This window comes from Hyla sarda, chromosome 4 (genome assembly GCF_029499605.1).
Source record: "Hyla sarda isolate aHylSar1 chromosome 4, aHylSar1.hap1, whole genome shotgun sequence".
NCBI classification, from domain to species: Eukaryota; Metazoa; Chordata; class Amphibia; order Anura; family Hylidae; genus Hyla; species Hyla sarda.
Genome location: NC_079192.1, coordinates 39,679,663 through 39,703,639, shown reverse-complemented (window position 1 = coordinate 39,703,639; position 23,977 = coordinate 39,679,663). Strand labels below are relative to the sequence as shown.

Genomic DNA, 23,977 nt, shown 5'->3' with positions numbered 1-23,977 from the left:
TCTGACACCTCCAACTTTAGAGGTTAGATCCCTTCCCTGAAACAGATGTAAATTCATGGCCCATAAAGCAGTAATTAAAATGGATATATACATACATATATATATATATATATATATATATATATATATATATATATATATAATGTGTGCGTGTGTGTATATATATAATTTTTTTTATTTTATTTTTTTTATAATGTTTTATAATGTTTTATTTACTTCTTTGTGCAAACACATTTTCACCCAAAATGTATTAATTAATTTATTTTTTTAGGTTTTATTAGTTTCATCCTTTTTTTTTTATTTACTTCTTTGTGCATACACATTTTCACCAGAAATGTATTACCGTAATTCATTTATTTAATTTTTAGGTTTTATTAGTTTCATCCTTTTTTTCTTTCATTTTATTTACTTTTTTGTGTATAAACTTTTTCACCTAAAATCCTTCCCATAATTGACTATTTAGTTGATATTTTTCATGTTTTATTAGTTTTATACTTTTTTTTTTATTTACTTCTTTGTGTATAAACTTATTCACTCAAAATTCTTCCCATAATTGACTATTTAATTTTTCATGTTTTGTTAGCTGTTTTAAAATTTATTTTCTAAGTTTTTCACCCAAATTTTTCCCATAATTGACTATTTAGATTATTTCTTTATGTTTTATTAGTTTTATACTTCTTTTTTTTTGACTTTTTTCTATTTACTTGTTAGCTTTTTTTTTACATTTATTTACTTCTTTATTTATTTTTTCATGTTTTGTTAGCTTTTTTTTAAATTTATTTTCTTCTTTAGGTATAATCTTTTTCACCCCAAATTCTTCCAATAATTGACTATTTAGTTCATAATTTTTTGTTATGTTTTATTAGTTTTTTACTTTTTTTTATTTACTTATATTTTACATTTATTTAAATATATTTTAAACTTTTTTTACTTACTTATTTTTAAAATGTATTTACTTTGTGTATAAACTTTTTTACGCAAAATTCTTCCCATAATTGACTATTTATTTGTTTTTTGTTTTTTTAATGTTTTATATATATTTTTTTAATTAACTTCTATGTGTATAACTTTTTTTTTCATCCCAAATTCTTCCCATAATTGACCATTAGTTATCTGGGCTGATTCCTGTATCTGGCAGGGGGGACCTTATGTACACAGCAGTGGAGGAGGAGGAGGAGAAGGGTGATGAAGAGGAGGAGGAGGAGGGTGAAAAGACAGAGCAGCCTGTACTGTGAGGGGGAGGAGAAGAAGAATCGCACTCACTAACACACTGAATGTGGTGACTTGATCAGTAAAGAAGTCTGAAAGTGTCAACTGTAACAAACCCGCAGCTCTGCTACAGACAACGTAAGACCCAAGTAAGTTACCTCTGTATGGCATAGTGTTTCCCAACCAGGGTCCCTCTATCCAGCTGTTGCAAAACTATAACTCCCAGTATGCCCGGACAGCCTTCGGCTGTCCGGGCATGCTGGGAATTATAGTTTTGCAACAGCTGGAGGCACCCTGGCTGGGAAACGAGTTTGATTCTGGAAAATAGGTGTATTAGAATGCAATTCCCTATTAGAACAGTATAACTTTAGTAACGCTAAAACTTCTGTGACTCTCAGGTTGTAGAACTACAACTCTCAGCATTCCTTGATAGCCCAAGACCACTGGAGACCCAATGATTTTGAGGTTGGGAATAAAGGTTTTTTGTGCGTTTTTAGGCTCAAGGGCAGTTTTCCAAAATCGCAGTATGTTGAGGTATGGCGTTCTTTTTTTTTCTTCATCAAATTTTGGGTGTTTTACCTGCCATAGACTTCTATAGGAGGGGTCATTTATTAACAGGCAAATTGATTAAAAATGTTACCGACGTACAGTGTTCGCCTCATTTATGATGCGACTTTTGCCGGCATAAGGCTATGTTTACACTTTTCAGGTAGAGGAAAAAAAAATGCCCTGTTATTTTGCTCTCCCAAGATGCAGTTTTTGTGGTGTTTTTAATGATAATGTGGTGGCCAAGTACAGGAGTTGAACCCCTGCACCACTGCTGTCCTGTCAGGCAGACTCCATGTCAGTGACCTTTGCCCCCCGCACTTGTGTCTTATGTATCATCTTATGTATCATCTTATGTATCATCTTAAGTGCTTATGTTATATGGTGTAATGTACATACAGTATATTGTTGTATGCCTTTAAGTATTATTGTCATGTGATTGTAACCAGGGAAGGTACCAGTGACCACGTGGCCTACAGGGTGACCAATGGGACCCCTCCAGAGTCTCCCCCATATAAGCCCTGGGTGGAGCTTCCAGGTCTTGTGATTCTTTCATTATGTGACTCAAGGATTTCTTTTAAAGAAATGGGGGGGGGGGGGGGAACGGTAGACAAAAACCCAATGCTAGACCCACATGACGTTTTTATGGCTTTTTTTTTCTTTAGAAGACTTCTATGGGAGAGAAATGCCAAGGTTTCTGGGAAAAAAAAAAAAAAAAAACGCTATAGTCTCAACATGCTGCGATTTTGGAAAACTACAAACAAGCCTGAAAATGCTTTTGTGACGTTTTTGAAAAGAAATCCAAGCGGAAACAGAGCCTCAGTTTCCACTTTATTTATTTTTTGCTTAGTTTTTATTTTACAAAATTGCAGCACGTTGAGACTATGAGACTATGATTTTTTTTAGACAAAATATTGGCGTTTGTCTCCCATAGAAGTCTATTGTAACGAAAAAACTACATGAAAAATGCCATGTTGGTTTAGCATTCCCCATTCCTTCAATAGAAATCACAAAAGTGAAGAAAAAAAAATGTGAAAAAAAAGCCAAAGGAAAAAAAAAAACGCCAAGGCTAAAATCCTGTATTTTTGCAAAAAAAACTAAACAAAACACTAAAATTGTATCATGGGAGTGTAAAGTTGCAGGTTAGGTTCTTGTGTCTTTTTTTTAGGTAAAAAAACAAAACCAAGTGGAAATTTAGCCTCGGTCTATTCACACGTATAGTATTCTGCGAGGATTTGATGCGCAGGATTTTCTGCTGCAGATTTCAATGTAAACTAAATGACTGAACACAACTTGAAATCCTGCGCATCGAATCTGCGCAGAATACTGTACGTGCGAATAGACCCTCAATGAGATTTTACTCCAGGGAATACAGAGGGTGTAATGTGCAAGGCGAATAGTTTTGTCAAAGCTGCACCTGGCTGACTGACAGGTGCACTCCACATTAACTCTGTAAATATCAGCCCCCATTTATAAAAAGTTACATGCTGTTTAAAAAATTGAGATGTGACAGGAGCACAGTATTGTGCCGCACAGGTGTAAAAAATGACAAAGAGAAAAAAAAAGGAAAAATCCACAAAAACAACATATTGGTAGTGAACAGTGGCAAAACAAAAAAATAAAATAGGCCAAACAAAAGTTATTTGTAATTCAAGCCTAAATGGGTATTACGTGTGTAACCCTTTGTTCACACTGCGTTGTTGGCGGGGGTAATTGCAGGTTTTTAATTGCAATTGTTAAATACAAAGACAGGAATAAAGGAAGATGCATTCTTATTGGGTATGCTCCTGATGACAACTCCTGGACAGTCTGTGGTGCAATGTGGTGTTGGTGGATGGAGCGAGACATGATGTCCCAGATGTGCTCAATCGGATTCAGGTCTGGGGAACGGGCGGGCCAGTCCATAGCATCAATGCCTTCCTCTTACAGGAACTGCTGACACACTCCAGCCACATGAGGTCTAGCATTGTCTTGTATTAGGAGGAACCCAGGGCCAACCACACAAGCATATGGTCTCACATGAGGTCTGAGGATCTCATCTTGGTACCTAATGGCAGTCAGGCCCCCCAAAGAAATGCCACCTCACACTACTGACCCACCGCCAAACCGGTCATGATGGAGGATGGCGCAGGCAGCAGAACATTCTCCACGGCGTCTCCAGATTCTGTTACATCTGTCACATTTGCTCAGTTTGAACCTGTTTTCATCTGTGAAGAGCACAGGACACCAGTGGAGAATTTGTCAATCTTGGTGTTCTCTGGCAAATGCCAAACGTCCTGCATGGTGTTGGGGTGTAAGCACAACCCCCACCTGTGGACGTCGGGCCCTCATACCACCCTCATAGAGTCTGTTTCTGACTGTTTGAGTGGAAACATGCACATTTGTGGCCTGCTGGAGGTCATTTTGCAGGGCTCTGGCAGTGCTCCTCCTGCTCCTCCTTGCACAAAGGCGGAGGTAGCGGTCCTGCTGCTGGGTTGTTGCCCTCCTACGGCCTCCTCCATTTCTCCTGATGTACTGGCCTGTCTCCTGGTAGCACCTCCATGCTCTGGACACTACGCTGACAGAAACAGCAAACCTTCTTGCCACAGCTCACATTGATGTGCCATCCTGGATGAGCTGCACTACCTGAGCCACTTGTGTGGGTTGTAGACTCCGTCTCATGCTACCACTAGAGTGAAAGCACCGCCAGCATTCAAAAGTGACCAAAACATCAGCCAGGAAGCATAGGAACTGAGAAGTGGTCTGTGGTCAACACCTGCAGAACCACTCCTTTATTGGGGGTGTCTTGCTAATTGCCTATAATTTCCACCTGTTGTCTGTTCCATTTGCACAACAGCATGTGAAATTGATTGTCAATCAGTGTTGCTTCCTGAGTGGACAGTGGGATTTCACAGAAGTGTCATTGACTTGGAGTTACATTGTGTTGTTTAAGTGTTCCCTTTATTTTTTTGAGCAGTGTAATTCATATATATATGTATATATATATATATATATATATATATATATATATATATGCGACCATTGACTTCAGTGGGTCTGTAGCAAATCTGCAATGGTGGAGGTTAGGCCATCAATATGTGTATCTGGAAAAACCCCTTTAGGCCATGTACACACGCTCAGATTTTTAATTATAATTAGTGAATTGAAAGCCAGAAACAGAGAACACATATAAAGGAAAGACTGAGACTCCTTTCAGATTCATTCCTGGCTTTGTATTCAATAATATGCTATTAAAAACCTGAACGTGTGAACACAGCCTTAGGCTAAATAAACAGGGTCTTAACTTTTAAGATAATGTTTTCATTCATTGTCAGCAAGCAGGGGTCTTGAGAATGATGAAATATATATCGCATGATAATATGTCACACATTATATACCCTGTGAATGTAGGAGGGGCTCCTCTGTACCATGGCTGCAGGGCGAGGCTGGCACCGTGGTCCCCGCCTTCCTGTATGTCGTTCTCGGTACACAGTGCACTTCCTCAGGACCTGATATCACCCTCACATCCTGGGCAGGTTTCCTCCAACACAGAGCAAGAACCATAGGAACCCCTATTCAGCCATTCTATTCTGACTCCATCTTTATTTCGGTTCATTCACCTACATATGCAGACTCCTCTGTCAGTGTCTAATATACTTTACATTTTCATTATTCACCATTTTCAAGACCTCAGCTTACTGTCAGTGAAAAGGAACATACTTGTGCACTGCCAAAGGTTGAAAACTTGTATAGACATTATACTTCTTGCAGCTGAAGGTTTGTTACCATTGCATCTAGTCTTGTATCATGTCCCCTTCTTTTCTGCTTATCATTGTGAGTAGTTCTCAGGGCACCAGACCCTGACTGACCCTACACTGATGACCTATCCTAAAGGCTGACCCTACACTGATGACCTATCCTAAAGACTGACCCTACACTGATGACCTATCCTAAAGACTGACCCTACACTGATGGCCTATCCTAAAGGCTGACTCTACACTGATGGCCTATCCTAAAGGCTGACCCTACACTGATGACCTATCCTAAGGACTGACCCTACACTGATGACCTATCCTAAAGGCTGACCCTACACTGATGGCCTATCCTAAAGGCTGACCCTACACTGATGGCCTATCCTAAAGGCTGACCCTACACTGATGGCCTATCCTAAAGGCTGACCCTACACTGATGGCCTATCCTAAAGGCTGACCCTACACTGATGACCTATCCTAAAGGCTGACCCTACACTGATGGCCTATCCTAAAGGCTGACCCTACACTGATGGCCTATCCTAAAGGCTGACCCTACACTGATGGCCTATCCTAAAGGCTGACCCTACACTGATGGCCTCTCCTAAAGGCTGACCCTACAATGATGGCCTATCCTAAAGGCTGACCCTACACTGATAACCTGTCCTAAAGGCTGACCCTACACTAATGGCCTATCCTAAAGGCTGACCTTACACTGATGACCTATCCTAAAGGCTGACCCTACACTGATGACCTATCCTAAAGGCTGACCCTATACTGATGGCCTATGCTAAAGGCTGACTCTACACTGATGGCCTATCCTAAAGGCTGACCCTACACTGATGACCTATCCTAAAGGCTGACCCTACACTGATGACCTACCCTAAAGGCTGACCGCACACTGATGGCCTATCCTAAAGGCTGACCCTACACTGATGACCTATCCTAAAGGCTAACCCTACACTGATGACCTATCCTAAAGGCTGACCCTACACTGATGACCTATCCTAAAGGCTGACCGCACACTGATGACCTATCCTAAAGGCTAACGCAACACTGATGGCCTATCCTAAAGGCTGACCGCACACTTATGGCCTATCCTAAAGGCTGACCGCACACTGATGGCCTATCCTAAAGGCTGACCGCACACTGATGGCCTATCCTAAAGGCTGACCCTACACTGATGACCTATCCTAAAGGCTAACACAACACTGATGGCCTATCCTAAAGGCTAACCCTACACTGATGACCTATCCTAAAGGCTGACTGCACACTGATGACCTATCCTTAAGGCTGACCACACACTGATGACCTATCCTAAAGGCTGACCCTACACTGATGGCCTATCCTAAAGGCTGACCCTACACTGATGGCCTATCCTAAAGGCTGACCCTACACTGATGGCCTATCCTAAAGGCTGACCCTACACTGATGACCTATCCTAAAGGCTGACCCTACACTAATGACCTATCCTAAAGGCTGACCCTACACTGATGGCCTATCCTAAAGGCTGACCCTACACTGATGGCCGATCCTAAAGGCTGACCCTACACTGATGAAACAACTGAGAATTGAGAACTTGTATTTATGAGAAGACCCACTCAGACCCCCAGAGTATTTGCAGTGCTTTATGTAATTTTGTGTTAATTATTATTAGGGTTTTTCTTTCATTTTACCATTATAAGATAAGGTGCATGGATGTCAGGTGCCTGGGTGTTCCCCATAATCTTCTAGATGTCACGTTTCCTGCACACAATCTAAGTTAAAGTCTATGGAGGAGATTTATTGAAACCTGTCCAGAGGAATAGTTGCTGAGTTGCCCATAGCAACCAATCAGATCGCTTCTTTCATTTTTTTGAAAAGGCCTCTGAAAAGTGAAAGTAGTGATCTGATTGGTTGCTATGGGCAACTCAGCAACTTTCCCTCTGGACAGGTTTTGATAAATCTCCTCCTATGTCGCTACAATATATACCGGACGGTGTTTGGTTGATATTACACCATGATCTTCTTGTGGCATATACTATACGTGAACCAGGCCTTAGTGAATCACTAATAAGCAAACAGTCCACGGTTATTTAGAGATGAGGAGCCGAAAATAATTTGGGGGCCTTTTGGGGGAAGGGGGGGGGGGAGGGGTAACCTATAGATGGGAAGTTGGTGCATACTGTATGTATGGAAATTCAGTGATGGGTAAAGATAATACATCATAGTTATGTCCTTTAATAATTACATTACATTTTATGTCATGGCACCACAGATGACGTCATAATCCATCTCACTCCACCAAATCTAACTGTAAATGTAATGTATCTGTACATTGAATGTATAACTGGTGCCATCAGGGGCATAGCTATACTGAGGGGCATAGCTATAGTGAGTCCTGAGGGGCATAGCTATAGTGAGTCCTGAGGGGCATAGCTATAATGGGTGCTGAGGGGCATAGCTATAGTGAGTGCTGAGGGGCATAGCTATAGTGGGTGCTGAGGGGCATAGCTATAGTGGGTGCTGAGGGGCATAGCTATACTGAGTCCTGAGGGGCATAGCTATAGTGAGTCCTGAGGGGCATAGCTATAGTGGGTGCAGAGGGGCATAGCTATAGATGGTGCTGAGGGGCATAGCTATAGTGGGTGCTGAGGGGCATAGCTATAGTGGGTGCTGAGGGGCATAGCTATAGTGGATGCTGAGGGGCATAGCTATAGTGGGTGCTGAGGGTCATATCTATAGTAAGTGCTGAGGGGCATAGCTATAGTGAGTCCTGAGGGGCATAGCTATAGTGGGTGCTGAGGGGCATAGCTATAATGGGTGCTGAGGGGCATAGCTATAGTGGGTGCCAAGGGGCATAGCTATAGTGGGTGCTGAGGGGCATAGCTATAGTGGGTGCTGAGGGGCATAGCTATAGTGGGTGCTGAGGGGCATAGCAATACTGAGTCCTGAGGGGCATAGCTATAGTGAGTCCTGAGGGGCATAGCTATAGTGGGTGCGGTGCTGAGGGGCATAGCTATAGTGGGTGCAGAGGGGCATAGCTATAGATGGTGCTGAGGGGCATAGCTATAGTGGGTGCTGAGGGGCATAGCTATAGTGGGTGCTGAGGGGCATAGCTATAGTGGGTGCTGAGGGGCATAGCTATAATGGGTGCTGAGGGGCATGGCGATAGTGGGTGCTGAGGGGCATAGCGATAGTGGGTGCTGAGGGGCATAAGTAATACCATTGAACACCTGTGGAAAGATCTTAAAATTGCTGTTGGGAAAAGGCGCCTTCCAATAAGAGACCTGGAGCAGTTTGGATAGGAAGAGTGGTCCAACATTCCGGCTGAGAGGTGTAAGAAGCTTATTGATGGTTATAGGAAGTGACTGATTTCAGTTATTGCTTCCAAAGTGTGTGCAACCAAATATGAAGTTAAGGGTGCAAATAATTTTGTCCAGACCATTTTTGGAGTTTGGTGTGACATTGGGGGACATTTCCTAATCTAGTCTATTCTGGGTATGCTTATAGACCAGCGTATGTGGTAGTCTCCTGTCTATTGTGCTCCTAATTTATCAAAGGTCTCACAGCCCTTGATAAATTCTGTGCTCAGACTTCAGGGTCTACAGCTTAAACTGCATTTAAACCTGCTCCAACATGGTCTGACATTTCAGCGTATTTTGGGCAGATGCGACTTGTCGCACAAAAGTCGCACTTGATAAATTCAGCACCGATGCATTTTCCAATGCATTTCCGTCTAAAATAGACTAGAATGCATCATGTTCTAAAAATCCTCTAGAGCAAAAGTCGCAGAAAAGTCGCCCATATTTAGACTGTGACTTTCTGTGCGACAAATTTAGACAAGAAAAACCAGTCTAAATAATTTGATAAAGCTCCCCCATTATGTCCAATTTGCTTTTTTTCCTCCCTTTTTTGGTTTAGTTCCAATACACACAAAGGGAATAAACATGTGTATAGCAAAACATGTGTTACTGCAATCCTTTTCTGTGAGAAATACTTCATTTTACGGCCATGACTGTATAGTGGGTGCAGAAGGGTCAAGCTATAGTGGGTACAGAGGGGCATAGCTATAGTGGAGAATAGCTATAGTGGGTGCTGAGGGGCATATCAATAGAGGGTGCAGAGGGGCATAGCTATAGTGGGTGCAGAGGGGCATAGCTATAGTGGGTGCTGAGGGGCATATCAATAGAGGGTGCAGAGGGGCATAGCTATAGTGGGTGCAGAGGGGCATAGCTATAGTGGGTGCAGAAGGGTCAAGCTATAGTGGGTACAGAGGGGCATAGCTATAGTGGAGAATAGCTATAGTGGGTGCTGAGGGGCATATCAATAGAGGGTGCAGAGGGGCATAGCTATAGTGGGTGCAGAGGGGCATAGCTATAGTGGGTGCAGAAGGGTCAAGCTATAGTGGGTACAGAGGGGCATAGCTATAGTGGAGAATAGCTATAGTGGGTGCTGAGGGGCATATCAATAGAGGGTGCAGAGGGGCATAGCTATAGTGGGTGCAGAGGGGCATAGCTATAGTGGGTGCTGAGGGGCATATCAATAGAGGGTGCAGAGGGGCATAGCTATAGTGGGTGCAGAGGGGCATAGCTATAGTGGGTGCAGAAGGGTCAAGCTATAGTGGGTACAGAGGGGCATAGCTATAGTGGAGAATAGCTATAGTGGGTGCTGAGGGGCATATCAATAGAGGGTGCAGAGGGGCATAGCTATAGTGGGTGCAGAGGGGCATAGCTATAGTGGGTGCAGAAGGGTCAAGCTATAGTGGGTACAGAGGGGCATAGCTATAGTGGAGAATAGCTATAGTGGGTGCTGAGGGGCATATCAATAGAGGGTGCAGAGGGGCATAGCTATAGTGGGTGCAGAGGGGCATAGCTATAGTGGGTGCAGAAGGGTCAAGCTATAGTGGGTACAGAGGGGCATAGCTATAGTGGGTGCTGAGGGGCATAGCTATAGTGGGTGCTGAGGGGCATAGCTATAGTGGGTGCTGAGGGGCATATCAATAGAGGGTGCAGAGGGGCATAGCTATAGTGGGTGCAGAGGGGTATAGCTATAGTGGATACAGAGGGGCATAGCTATAGTGGGTGCAGAGGGGCATAGCTATAGTGGGTGCTGATGGGGCATATCAATAGAGGGTGCAGAGGGGCATAGCTATAGTGGGTGCTGAGGGGCATAGCTATAGTGGGTGCAGAGGGACATAGCTATAGTGGGTGCTGAGGGGTATAGCTATAGTGGGTGCTGAGGGGCATAGCTATAGTGGGTGCTGAGGGGCATAGCTATAGTGGGTGCTGAGGGGCATAGCTATAGTGGGTGCAGAGGGGCATAGCTATAGTGGGTGCAGAGGGATATAGCTATAGTGGATACAGAAGGGCATAGTTATAGTGGGTGCAGAGGGGCATAGCTATAGTGGGTGCTGAGGGGCATAGCTATAGTGGGTGCAGAGGGGCATATCAATAGAGGGTGCAGAGGGGCATAGCTATAGTGGGTGCAGAAGGGTCAAGCTATAGTGGGTACAGAGGGGCATAGCTATAGTGGAGAATAGCTATAGTGGGTGCTGAGGGGCATATCAATAGAGGGTGCAGAGGGGCATAGCTATAGTGGGTGCAGAGGGGCATAGCTATAGTGGGTGCAGAAGGGTCAAGCTATAGTGGGTACAGAGGGGCATAGCTATAGTGGGTGCTGAGGGGCATAGCTATAGTGGGTGCTGAGGGGCATAGCTATAGTGGGTGCTGAGGGGCATATCAATAGAGGGTGCAGAGGGGCATAGCTATAGTGGGTGCAGAGGGGTATAGCTATAGTGGATACAGAGGGGCATAGCTATAGTGGGTGCAGAGGGGCATAGCTATAGTGGGTGCTGATGGGGCATATCAATAGAGGGTGCAGAGGGGCATAGCTATAGTGGGTGCTGAGGGGCATAGCTATAGTGGGTGCTGAGGGGCATAGCTATAGTGGGTGCTGAGGGGCATAGCTATAGTGGGTGCTGAGGGGTATAGCTATAGTGGGTGCTGAGGGGCATAGCTATAGTGGGTGCTGAGGGGCATAGCTATAGTGGGTGCTGAGGGGCATAGCTATAGTGGGTGCAGAGGGGCATAGCTATAGTGGGTGCAGAGGGATATAGCTATAGTGGATACAGAAGGGCATAGTTATAGTGGGTGCAGAGGGGCATAGCTATAGTGGGTGCTGAGGGGCATAGCTATAGTGGGTGCAGAGGGGCATATCAATAGAGGGTGCAGAGGGGCATAGCTATAGTGGGTGCAGAAGGGTCAAGCTATAGTGGGTACAGAGGGGCATAGCTATAGTGGAGAATAGCTATAGTGGGTGCTGAGGGGCATATCAATAGAGGGTGCAGAGGGGCATAGCTATAGTGGGTGCAGAGGGGCATAGCTATAGTGGGTGCAGAAGGGTCAAGCTATAGTGGGTACAGAGGGGCATAGCTATAGTGGGTGCTGAGGGGCATAGCTATAGTGGGTGCTGAGGGGCATAGCTATAGTGGGTGCTGAGGGGCATATCAATAGAGGGTGCAGAGGGGCATAGCTATAGTGGGTGCAGAGGGGTATAGCTATAGTGGATACAGAGGGGCATAGCTATAGTGGGTGCAGAGGGGCATAGCTATAGTGGGTGCTGATGGGGCATATCAATAGAGGGTGCAGAGGGGCATAGCTATAGTGGGTGCTGAGGGGCATAGCTATAGTGGGTGCAGAGGGACATAGCTATAGTGGGTGCTGAGGGGTATAGCTATAGTGGGTGCTGAGGGGCATAGCTATAGTGGGTGCTGAGGGGCATAGCTATAGTGGGTGCTGAGGGGCATAGCTATAGTGGGTGCAGAGGGGCATAGCTATAGTGGGTGCAGAGGGATATAGCTATAGTGGATACAGAAGGGCATAGTTATAGTGGGTGCAGAGGGGCATAGCTATAGTGGGTGCTGAAGGGCATAGCTATAGTGGGTGCAGAGGGGCATATCAATAGAGGGTGCAGAGGGGCATAGCTATAGTGGGTGCAGAGGGGCATAGCTATAGTGGGTGCAGAGGGATATAGCTATAGTGGATACAGAAGGGCATAGTTATAGTGGGTGCAGAGGGGCATAGCTATAGTGGGTGCTGAGGGGCATAGCTATAGTGGGTGCAGAGGGGCATATCAATAGAGGGTGCAGAGGGGCATAGCTATAGTGGGTGCTGAGGGGCATATCAATAGTGGGTGCAGAGGGGCATATCAATAGAGGGTGCAGAGGGGCATAGCTATAGTGGGTGCAGAGGGGTATAGCTATAGTGGATACAGAGGGGCATAGCTATAGTGAGTGCTGAGGGGCATAGCTATAGTGGGTGCAGAGGGGCATAGCTATAGTGGGTGCTGAGGGGCATAGCTATAGTGGGTGCTGAGGGGCATAGCTATAGTGGGTGCTGAGGGGCATAGCTATAGTGGGTGCTGAGGGGCATATCAATAGAGGGTGCAGAGGGGCATAGCTATAGTGGGTGCTGAGGGGCATAGCTATAGTGGGTGCAGAGGGGCATAGCTATAGTGGGTGCAGAGGGATATAGCTATAGTGGATACAGAAGGGCATAGTTATAGTGGGTGCAGAGGGGCATAGCTATAGTGGGTGCTGAAGGGCATAGCTATAGTGGGTGCAGAGGGGCATATCAATAGAGGGTGCAGAGGGGCATAGCTATAGTGGGTGCAGAGGGGCATAGCTATAGTGGGTGCAGAGGGATATAGCTATAGTGGATACAGAAGGGCATAGTTATAGTGGGTGCAGAGGGGCATAGCTATAGTGGGTGCTGAGGGGCATAGCTATAGTGGGTGCAGAGGGGCATATCAATAGAGGGTGCAGAGGGGCATAGCTATAGTGGGTGCTGAGGGGCATATCAATAGTGGGTGCAGAGGGGCATATCAATAGAGGGTGCAGAGGGGCATAGCTATAGTGGGTGCAGAGGGGTATAGCTATAGTGGATACAGAGGGGCATAGCTATAGTGAGTGCTGAGGGGCATAGCTATAGTGGGTGCAGAGGGGCATAGCTATAGTGGGTGCTGAGGGGCATAGCTATAGTGGGTGCTGAGGGGCATAGCTATAGTGGGTGCTGAGGGGCATAGCTATAGTGGGTGCTGAGGGGCATATCAATAGAGGGTGCAGAGGGGCATAGCTATAGTGGGTGCTGAGGGGCATAGCTATAGTGGGTGCAGAGGGGCATATCAATAGAGGGTGCAGAGGGGTATAGCTATAGTGGGTGCTGAGGGGCATATCAATAGAGGGTGCAGAGGGGCATAGCTATAGTGGGTGCAGAGGGGTATAGCTATAGTGTATACAGAGGGGCATAGCTATAGTGGGTGCAGAGGGGCATAGCTATAGTGGGTGCAGAGGGGCATAGCTATAGTGGGTGCAGAGGGGCATAGCTATAGTGGGTGCTGAGGGGCATAGCTATAGTGGGTGCTGAGGGGCATAGCTATAGTGGGTGCTGAGGGGCATAGCTATAGTGGGTGCAGAGGGGTATAGCTATAGTGGATACAGAGGGGCATAGCTATAGTGGGTGCAGAGGGGCATAGCTATAGTGGGTGCTGAGGGGCATAGCTATAGTGGGTGCTGAGAGGCATAGCTATAGTGGGTGCAGAGGGGTATAGCTATAGTGGGTGCAGAGGGACATAGCTATAGTGGGTGCAGAGGGACATAGCTATAGTGGGTGCTGAGGGGCATAGCTATAGTGGGTGCTGAGGGGCATAGCTATAGTGGGTGCAGAGGGGCATAGCTATAGTGGGTGCAGAGGGACATAGCTATAGTGGGTGCAGAGGGACATAGCTATAGTGGGTGCTGAGGAGCATAGCTATAGTGGGTGCAGAGGGGCATAGCTATAGTGGGTGCAGAGGGACATAGCTATAGTGGGTGCTGAGGGGCATAGCTATAGTGGGTGCTGAGGGGCATAGCTATAGTGGGTGCTGAGGGGCATAGCTATAGTGGGTGCTGAGGGGCATAGCTATAGTGGGTGCTGAGGGGCATAGCTATAGTGGGTGCTGAGGGGCATAGCTATAGTGGGTGCAGAGGGGCATAGCTATAGTGGGTGCAGAGGGGCATAGCTATAGTGGATACAGAGGGGCATAGCTATAGCGGGTGCAGAGGGGCATAGCTATAGTGGGTGCAGAGGGGCATAGCTATAGTGGGTGCAGAGGGGCATAGCTATAGTGGATACAGAGGGGCATAGCTATAGTGGGTGGAGAGGGACATGGCTATAGTGGGTGCTGAGGGGCATAGTTATAGTGGGTGCTGAGGGGCATAGCTATAGTGGGCGCAGAGGGGCATAGCTATAGTGGGTGAAGAGGGGTATGGCTATAGAGGCAGAGGAATCTGTCACACAGGCCTTGATGCCCAGTCAAACCCAAAAGTGACATAATAAGTCACCGCTGTTATAAAATACACATAGTAGATGGGGCCCTGTCACAGATTATATCAGTGGTCTCCAAACTGTGGCCCCTCTGTTGTCGCAAAACTACAACTCCCAGAATGCCTGGACGGACATTGGCTGGCATTGTAGTTTTACCACGTGGAGGGCCACAGTTTGGAGACCACTGGATTATACCATTCTCATTGATGTCAGAAGTGGAACCATGACACCTATGATAATGTGATGTATATATGAAATAAGTAATAAACCCCTGTTATAATAGGTAGTGACATAAAATCTGCAGAATACTGTTATGGCTGGAACTATGGACAATCTTACACCTACATAGATGTATATGACCGGCCTTGGGGAGGTTATTGGTCATTTCTGTCTACATCTGCCATGTGATCACCAGAGCCATATACCAACAAAGGATTTCCTATGTGCCTAATGGCTATAACCTGAGGGGTATAAATGCTTACAGGAAATTTACCAAAAATGACAGTATATAGGACTGTCCCTGCAACTGGAAACACTCAGTACGCTGTACAATATACACTACATCAGTGTTTCCCAACCAGCGTGCCTCCAGCTGTTGCAAAACTACAACTCCCAGCATGCCTGGACAGCCAAAGGCTGTCCAGGCATGCTGGGAGTTGTAGTTTTGCAACAGCTGGAGGCACCCTGGTTGGGAAACACTGTACTACATAAAATACATTTATGACCACATACAGCATGCAGAACAAATGTGAGCCGTGTAGAGGTATGTATACCCATAAGTAAGGCAAAGATGGCAAGGAGTTTGGGATGATGCCACCCTGACGCACGTTTTGGTCTTGTTTCCAGCTAGGAAAATGAGGAATGGTAGGGTCATATAACTTACTAATATAGGGGGAGATTGATCAAAATCCGTCCAGAGGAAAAGTTGCCGAGTTGCCCATAGCAACCAATCAGATCGCTTCTTTCACTTTTGAAAAGGCCTGTGAAAAATGAAAGAATCAATCTGATTGGTTGCTATGGGCAACTCTGCAACTTTTCCCCAGGACAGGTTTTGATAAATCTCCCCCGTAGTGTTAACACAAATTGTACTGGATTAAGCATGCTTTTGCATGTTTTATCTCTGACAGGAAGTTGCGTAGTCCTCTAACTTTCAGTGTGGTGTTGTCTCAGCAGCTCCCTGGCTCCTCCCTCTCCTCTAAAACAACGCATAATCATCAGGTGGCTCTGGATCGTGCCCCTGAGCTCTAGCCCCGCCCCTGAGTGATGTCACCACCTCTGACCAACCCCTACAGCTACAACACTTCTCCCTGTCATATATATGTGATAGCCTGGGGGAGTAGGGGATGGGGAGTGTAGCTGTGCGGTGTCTAAAGGGTGCTTGTTAACCCAAGCTATTCGTGATGCCAGGGTGAGGGCTCCTCAGTAATGCTTGTCCTACCGCCACCCTTCCCAAGAGCGATAGGGAGGTAGATAATAATGGAATGTCCACAACCGGAGAGTTTGCTGAAACAGTTGTAACTTTTTCTGAAGATTTTATGCAAGCTTCATAACCGGAACAGTTGCTATACATGCAAGCTTTCTTTGGAGATTGACAAAGGTTGGGACTTTAGCAGTTTAGAGTCTTTAGGATAATATGCGCTGTTCCACTGGATTTAGGGGATTTAGTTGCGGTCCAGTAGTCATGCTAGCTTTAGTGGGGGTAATTTAGAACTCACGGTTTAAGTTCCGCTGAGGCCGGTAGGTTTTCTGGCCTAGCGTGTCTTTGCAAGTTGCGAAGATCCGTCCTGCTAGTCCGGCATCCACGAGAGCAGCAACCCAAGAGAGCGATAATTGGCTACAGCTCCCTTATATAGGCAGGGGCTGGACTAGAGCTAATTGGTCCAATACTTGTGTCAATCACCTTTACACAGAATTATGGGTAACATGTGACCCAAGGACCTCCAAAGGTCCTCTAACATACCATATAGGAGTCAACATGGTCACATGACGATAGGTCCTGCTACGCTAACAAGGTAAGCACTATACATTATATTAAATATACACATTATTATTAAATATATACCGTATTTATCGGCGTATAACACGCACTTTTTAGGCTAAAATTTTTAGCCTAAAGTCTGTGTGCGTGTTATATGCCGATACACCCCCAGGAAAGGCAGGGGGAGAGAGGCCGTCGCTGCCCGCTTCTCTCCCCCTGCCTTTCCTGGGGTCTAGAGCGCTGCTGTCGGCCCTTTTCAGCCAGGGGGAGAGAAGGGGCAGCGGCACCCATTGCCGGCGCCGCTGCCCCGTTGCCTCCCCCATCCCCGGTGGCATAATTACCTGAGTCCGGTCCGCACTGCTCCAAGCCTCCGTCGTGCGTCCCCGGCGTCATTGCTATGCGCTGAACGGCGTGCATAGCAACGACGCTGGGGACGCACGACGGAGGCCTGGAGCAGCGCGGACCGGACTCAGGTAATTATGCCACCGGGGATGGGGGGAGGCAACGGGGCAGCGGCGCCGGCAATGGGTGCCGCTGCCCCTTCTCTCCCCCTAACCAGGGGGTGAAAAGGGCCGACAGCAGCGCTCTAGACCCCAGGAAAGGCAGGGGGAGAGAAGCGGGCAGCGACGGCCTCTCTCCCGCTGCCTTTCCTGGGGGTATATCGGGGTATACACGCGCACACATGCACCCTCATTTTTTCATGGATATTTGGGTAAAAAACTTTTTTTACTCAAATATCCTTGGTAAAATGAGGGTGCGTGTTATAGGCCGGTGCGTGGTATACCCCGATAAATACGGTACATATAAACATCACAGAATTAGAGTAGAAGAGAGGTGACTAGGGGCTGTCCCACCTGGGGGACCCTACCTGAGCGTAGTTACTCTGACTTTGGGGACCACCATACAAGGTACGGTATGCAATACGTTACCGGGACACCACATATACATATACATACAGTAACTACAGCTGTGGGCAGGGGAACTGGCAGGATTTCTGTGGAAGAGGGGTATGCAGGGTGGGAGGACTGTGAGTACTTTAAAGGGGTACTCTGGTGGAAAACTTTTTTTAAATCAACTGGTGCCAGAAATTTAAACAGATTTGTAAATTATGAATCCAGGTAGAGAAAACAGGCATGGTCGCACATCCACAATTTTGTATTTTGATCTAATTGCTTCTCAGCATAAATTCAAAAACTAACAGGTTGTTAGTATACATTTTGATCAAAAGGTACAAGCCCAATCGCCACGTCAAGTCCACCTATTTAGAGTGGGTCCCTAACGTCCCTAGCATAAAATGGCGCAGCACTGGGCGGTAGCCACCACCGCTGCAACACCAGTGCCCACAGGGGGAATGACCCACTGTCAAACAGGCCCCAATGTCACTCAAACCAGTCCATGGGCCGCACCTCCCCACAGACACGGCGCCGCGGCAGCAATGGACGCCGCACAGCACCGCACCAGTGTGAACAAGGTGTAAGGCTCACTTACCATGTGCTCCCAGTCAGACTGGGAGGCTGCCAGAAAATGAAAGGGCCCTGTGTAGCTACCTGCTACCAGGGCCAGATTAAGGCTGCCTGGAAGACTGAGCACTTCATTATAAAAAACTAACAGGTTGTTAGTATACAAAATAGTAAATTAGTAAAAAAAAATTATCAAAAAAACTAAATTCTTCCAGTACTTATTAGTTGCTGAATACTACAGCGAAAAATATTTTTTCTTTTTTTTTTTTGGAACACAGTGCTCTCTGCTGACATCATGACCACAGTGCTCTCTGCTGACATCTCTGTCCATTTTAGGAACTGACCAGAGCAGCATATGTTTGCTATGGGGATTTTCTCCTACTCTGGACAGTTCTTAAAACAAACAGAGGTGTCAGCAGAGAGCACTGTGGTCATGATGTCAGCAGAGAGCTCTGTGTTCCAAAAAGAAAATTAATTCCTTTTGTAGTATTCAGCAGCTAATAAGCACTGGAAGGATTAAGATTTTTTTTTAATAGAAGTCATTTACAAATCTGTTTAACTTTCTGGCACCAGTTGATTTAAAAAAAAAAAAAGTTTTTCACTGGAATACCCCTTTAAGAAAACCTTTTTGGGGCAAATTAAGGTGTGGGTAACCAGAGTAAGGAATTTTGGAGTTTGAGCTGTAACTGCACCTGAGATTTTGAGAATATACGAGAGGGTCCCGGCCTGTGTCTTGCATCTCCAGCGAGTGTCTGTTGCGCTCTCCTGAATCTGAATACAATTCGACAAGACATGTGAGTCTCTCAAACTATTTCACATGTCAGAGAGAACACGCAACCTCTCTCTCCTATTCAGAGATCTCTTTAGGTTTGTTTGGTCACCTCAGAGGCAGCAGAAAGGAGCAGAGTATTTTCGGTATTTTTTTTTTTTTATAATAACAATTTATTGAACTGTTTTAGAAAGTAAATGTACATACATTAATGTCATGCAATCACATAGTAAGATCATAGAAGGTATCTGTGCGGTACAGCTTCCCGTAACATAATAAAAGAGACTTACATATTCCCAAAAATGTGATTATGATGTACATATAGAGCAAACAAGGACCACAACTAGGATAAAACAATGTATCTCGTGCCACATCATGGTCTGTAAATTTTCAATCCAAATATAGAGATACCCAATTCAAAAACAAAGAACACAACATAGCATTGTGAAGCTATAAATTCTTATTTTCATAGAAGCAGGTAATCATTCCTCTACTACAGCAAGAGCTCCAAGAGTTCCTTTCAGGGACTCCAGAGCATACCATTCAGTCATCCGATATTTGAGCATCAGACGTCTCCTGTCCCCCTCGTATTTTCGGTATTGAGTGTTTCAGCTTCATGAGAGCCTCAAATTAAGTCAGGGGACTGCACGTGTTAAATCACAAATCTGTAAAAAACGTTATAAATGGGGAGGGGATGGTTCCGGACAGTGACGGGTGTGTAACGGAGGTGCCACCTGTGTCTAAAAAGTGGATGAGGAAACCGTGGGAGCTGCTTATTTTTGTGGGTGGATCAGACAATCCTGTCTTCTGATGATCTGTCTGGATCGTCTGGAGCCTGTTCACATTGTGTTTCCTCACATACCTACTGCCCCCAACACCTCCTAACAGCCCGGTCAGTATGGCCTTTAAAACAGGCAATTTGTCTATTGTGCTTACTGTTGAAATGGATCGGAACCGGGCCCGGTATTAGATGAGTATCTGTCCCCTTCCTAATTAGGTATCAGGATCAGCGCATGCAAGAGAGAAGAAAATCACTCTGACACACGTAATGTTCCAGTACAGAACATAGTCCTGCACTACACTTAGGCCCTGTCAGGTTGGGCCCCTCAGTGACCTGGGGGCTCTCCTGCAGTGTCTTCCCTGCTGTTATTACAATGTTATTCATTGTAATAGGTATATCGTCAGTATGCTCATGTATAGACAGTATAAAGGACCTTTGGAGGACTAATGTAATTGTCTAAAGGACCTTTGAGATGTTACATGTTATGTTTATGTTACCCAGAGGGCACCAGCTTAACACATGACCCACAGCTTGACCTATGGGCTTTTGGCTCAGCCCCCCTTCATAAGGGGGCAGCCAATACAATTTTCGGGCTCTTCTCTCTTTGCTTTCTACTGGGGTACAGTCAAGACCAGATGTCTCAGTGCTAGTGTCCAGCACCTGGAAGGCCTCAAATCTACAGTCATTCCAGTAAGTCAAGTCTATTTCTGCTGTCACTATCTACAGTCCAGTCAAGCCTCAAGTCAATGATCTGAAGTCCATTACAAGTATAATTGGTCCCAGCAAGCTGCGAGGTCCTTCTGTGTTCCTGGCCACCTCTCTATGATTCTGGCCCAGCTGTAGAGACTATAACAACTGTCTGACCTCAGTAAAGCCTCCGATAAACCATAACCTGGTCGTTGACTCTCATTTCACTGCCTAGCCATTGGGATAGCGGAGATATCGTTTGGGTGGTTCCCAACCACTCTGGCATCACGAACACTAGGGGTTAATAACACCTTGCCCCTGGGGTTAATACCATCTGCCCCATCCACCTACACCGCAACACCCCGTGGTCCCGCCATTCACCGTGGCTCACCACACAGATGATACTTCCTGTATTTACAACAGTTACAAGGGTTTCTATAGACTGTACAATGTACAAAGCCATAATCATGAACAGCCGCCCTCGTGATTGGCTTCTTCCATCTGCAGGGGTTCCTCATCCAGCATGTGGGTCTTATCATCTTGGGTGTAGTTCTCTAGAGGCGCCTAGAATCTTATACACATTGTTTCAAGAACGATGGGTGGGGAGAGTGAGGTAATGAGTGGTCATTTTAGCTTATCCATTACACTGTGTGTCGGGTTAGCATTATCCTGCTGAAAAATACCAGTGTGAAGCCATGAGAGGCGACACATGTGGTTACAGGATGTATTGCACATATCACTGACAGTGTCCCTCATATTACTAGTAGGGGTGACTGACTAGTAGGTGGCACACTATAGGCAGGACTGCATGCAGACCCTGCCTGATAAAAACTTCTGTCATGTCCTACAAAAAATTTTTTTTTTACAGGTACACTTTAAAGGGGTACTCCCCTGGAAAACATTTTATTTTTTTATTTTTTTTAATCAACTGGTGCCAGAAAGTTAACCAGATTTGTTAATTACTTCTATTAAAAAATCTTAATCCTTCCAGTACTTATCAGCTGCTGTATGCTCCACAGGAAATTCTTTTCTTTTTGAATTTTCTTTCTGTCTGACCACTGTGCTCTCTGCTGACACCTCTGTCCATTTTAGGAACTGTCCAGAGCAGGATAAGTTTGCTATGGGGATTTTCTCCTACTCTGGACAGTTCCTGACATGGACAGAGGTGTCAGCAGAGAGCACTGTGGTCAGACTGAAAGGAAATTCAAAAAGAAAAGAACTTCCTCTGGAACATACAGCAGCTGAAAAGTACTGGAAGGGTTAAGATTTTTTTATAGAAGTAATTTACAAATCTGTTTAACTTTCTGGCACCAGTTTATTTTTATTTTATTTTTAATTTTCCAGGGGAGTAAAAAGTTTTTCCAACATTTTCAGGGTCCAAGAAAATTTCCCCAAGTTTGCTGTATAACTAATCCTTTTGACAAAAATATACTTACCACCTGGACTTATTTGGGTGCAAAATAAGCCCAAAATGGCTGATGTTTAGAAAGACCTACAGCAACTACATTTATGAGGCAGTTGAATCATTGGGGTTATGATGCCAGTGACTACATTGTGTGTGGGAAAGAGTGTACCGTATATACTCGAGTATAAGCCGAGTTTTTCAGCACGATTTTTCGTGCTGAAAACACCCCCCTCGGCTTATACTCGAGTGAACTCTCCACCCGCAGTGGTCTTCAACCTGTGGACCTCCGGAGGTCCGCAGGTTGAAGACCACTGCGGCCTTCGACATCATCCAGCCCCCTCTCACCCCCTTTAGTTCTGTACAGTACTCGCCTCCGCTCGGCGCTGGTCCGTTGCTGCAGGGCTGTCCGGTGAGTAGGTCGTCCGGTGGGATAGTGGTTCCGGGCTGCTATCTTCACCGGGGAGGCCTCTTCTAAGCGCTTCGGGCCCGGCCCCAGAATAGTCACGTTGCCTTGACAACGACGCAGAGGTACGTTCATTACCAACGTACTTCTGCGTCATCGTCAAGGCAACGCCTCTATTCTGGGCCCGAAGCGCGGAGAAGAGGCGCCCCCAGTGAAGATAGGAGCCCGGAACCACTATCCCACCGGACGACCTCCCCACTGGACAGTCCTGCAGCACCGGACCAGCACCGAGCGGAGGCGAGTACTGTACAGAACTAAAGGGGGTGAGAGGGGGCTGGATGATGTCGAAGGCCGCAGTGGTCTTCAACCTGCGGACCTCCGGAGGTTTCAAAACTACAACTCCCAGCAAGCCCGGACAGCCGATGGCTGCCCGGGCTTGCTGGGAGTTGTAGTTTTGAAACCTCTGGAGGTCCGCAGGTTGAAGACCACTGAGGGCGGATGATGACAAGAGGATGATGAAGGGGGGGTGTGGGATGATGAAGGGGGGGTGTGGGATGATGACAAGGGGATGATGAAGGGGGGTGGGGATGATGACAAGGGGATGATGAAGGGGGGGGTGTGGGATGATGACAACGGGATGATGACAGGTGATGATGATGAGGGTCTGGATGATGACAGGCGGTGATGATGATGAGGATGTTAATGACGGGGGTCTGGATGATGACAGGGGGGGGGGGATGATGTATTTCCCACCCTAGGCTTATACTCGAGTCAATAACTTTTCCTGGGATTTTGGGTTGAAATTAGGGGTCTCGGCTTATACTCGGGTCGGCTTATACTCGAGTATATACGGTAGTCATACTGTACGGCCGGATCCGAAATAATATTCTGGAGCATAAATAATAATAAAAATAATTTTCGTTTCAGATTATAGGTTAGGTTCACACCACGATTTGGGCCTCCTAGGCATGGATGACGTCAGGAAACTTACTCAGACACAGGCCCCATTCATTTCGGTGGCCCGAGGGTTGTCAGCTAGTGACTTAGTTCACTTAGTCACTTAGTGACTTAGTGCTGCAAAGTACTGCAAACCACTTTTCTCAGTCCGGAGCGAAAACTTTTATATACAGTGATCCCTCAACTTACAATGGCCTCAACATACAATAGTTTCAACATACAATTGTCTTTTCTGGACCATTGTAAGTTGAAACCAGACTCGACATACAATGACAATCTGGACAAAGACAGTCCAGATCTGTAAAACTTGTCAATGGCCGAGAGAACTGACCAATCAGAATGGGCAATTTACTGGTAAAACACCTGTATTACTGAAGCGTATGCACTGACTGATGTCTGGTAGCGCCCCCTACAGTACAGAGAGGTATTACATGTTCTGTACTACTCTTTATCTGTATTACTGAAGCGTATGCACTGACTGATGTCTGGTAGCGCCCCCTACAGTACAGGGAGGTATTACATGTTCTATACTCTTTACCTGTATTACTGAAGCGTATGCACTGACTGATGTCTGGTAGCGCCCCCTACAGTACAGGGAGGTATTACATGTTCTGTACTCTTTACCTGTATTACTGAAGCATATGCACTGACTGATGTCTGGTAGCGCCCCCTACAGTACAGGGAGGTATTACATGTCCTGTACTACTCTT

General features: G+C 46.0%; 1 protein-coding gene across 6 annotated transcripts in view; it reads left to right on the top strand.

Annotated features, from left to right (window-relative positions):
• Nucleotides 1-23,977, top strand: part of P2RY11 (purinergic receptor P2Y11) — a 79,709-nt gene that overhangs the window by 52,819 nt on the left and 2,913 nt on the right. Inside the window, exon 2 of one of the 6 annotated variants that reach the window (XM_056570613.1) lies at nucleotides 1,139-1,347. The exons of 1 other annotated variant lie outside the window; for it this stretch is intronic. The gene's annotated coding sequence lies outside the window, so the exon portion shown is untranslated. Of the gene's footprint in view, nucleotides 1-1,138; nucleotides 1,359-7,394; nucleotides 7,417-8,700; nucleotides 8,802-15,909; nucleotides 16,840-23,977 lie in introns of those variants that run through there. 4 more of the 6 variants (XM_056570612.1, XM_056570617.1, XM_056570618.1 and 1 more) reach the window with 4 other exon arrangements.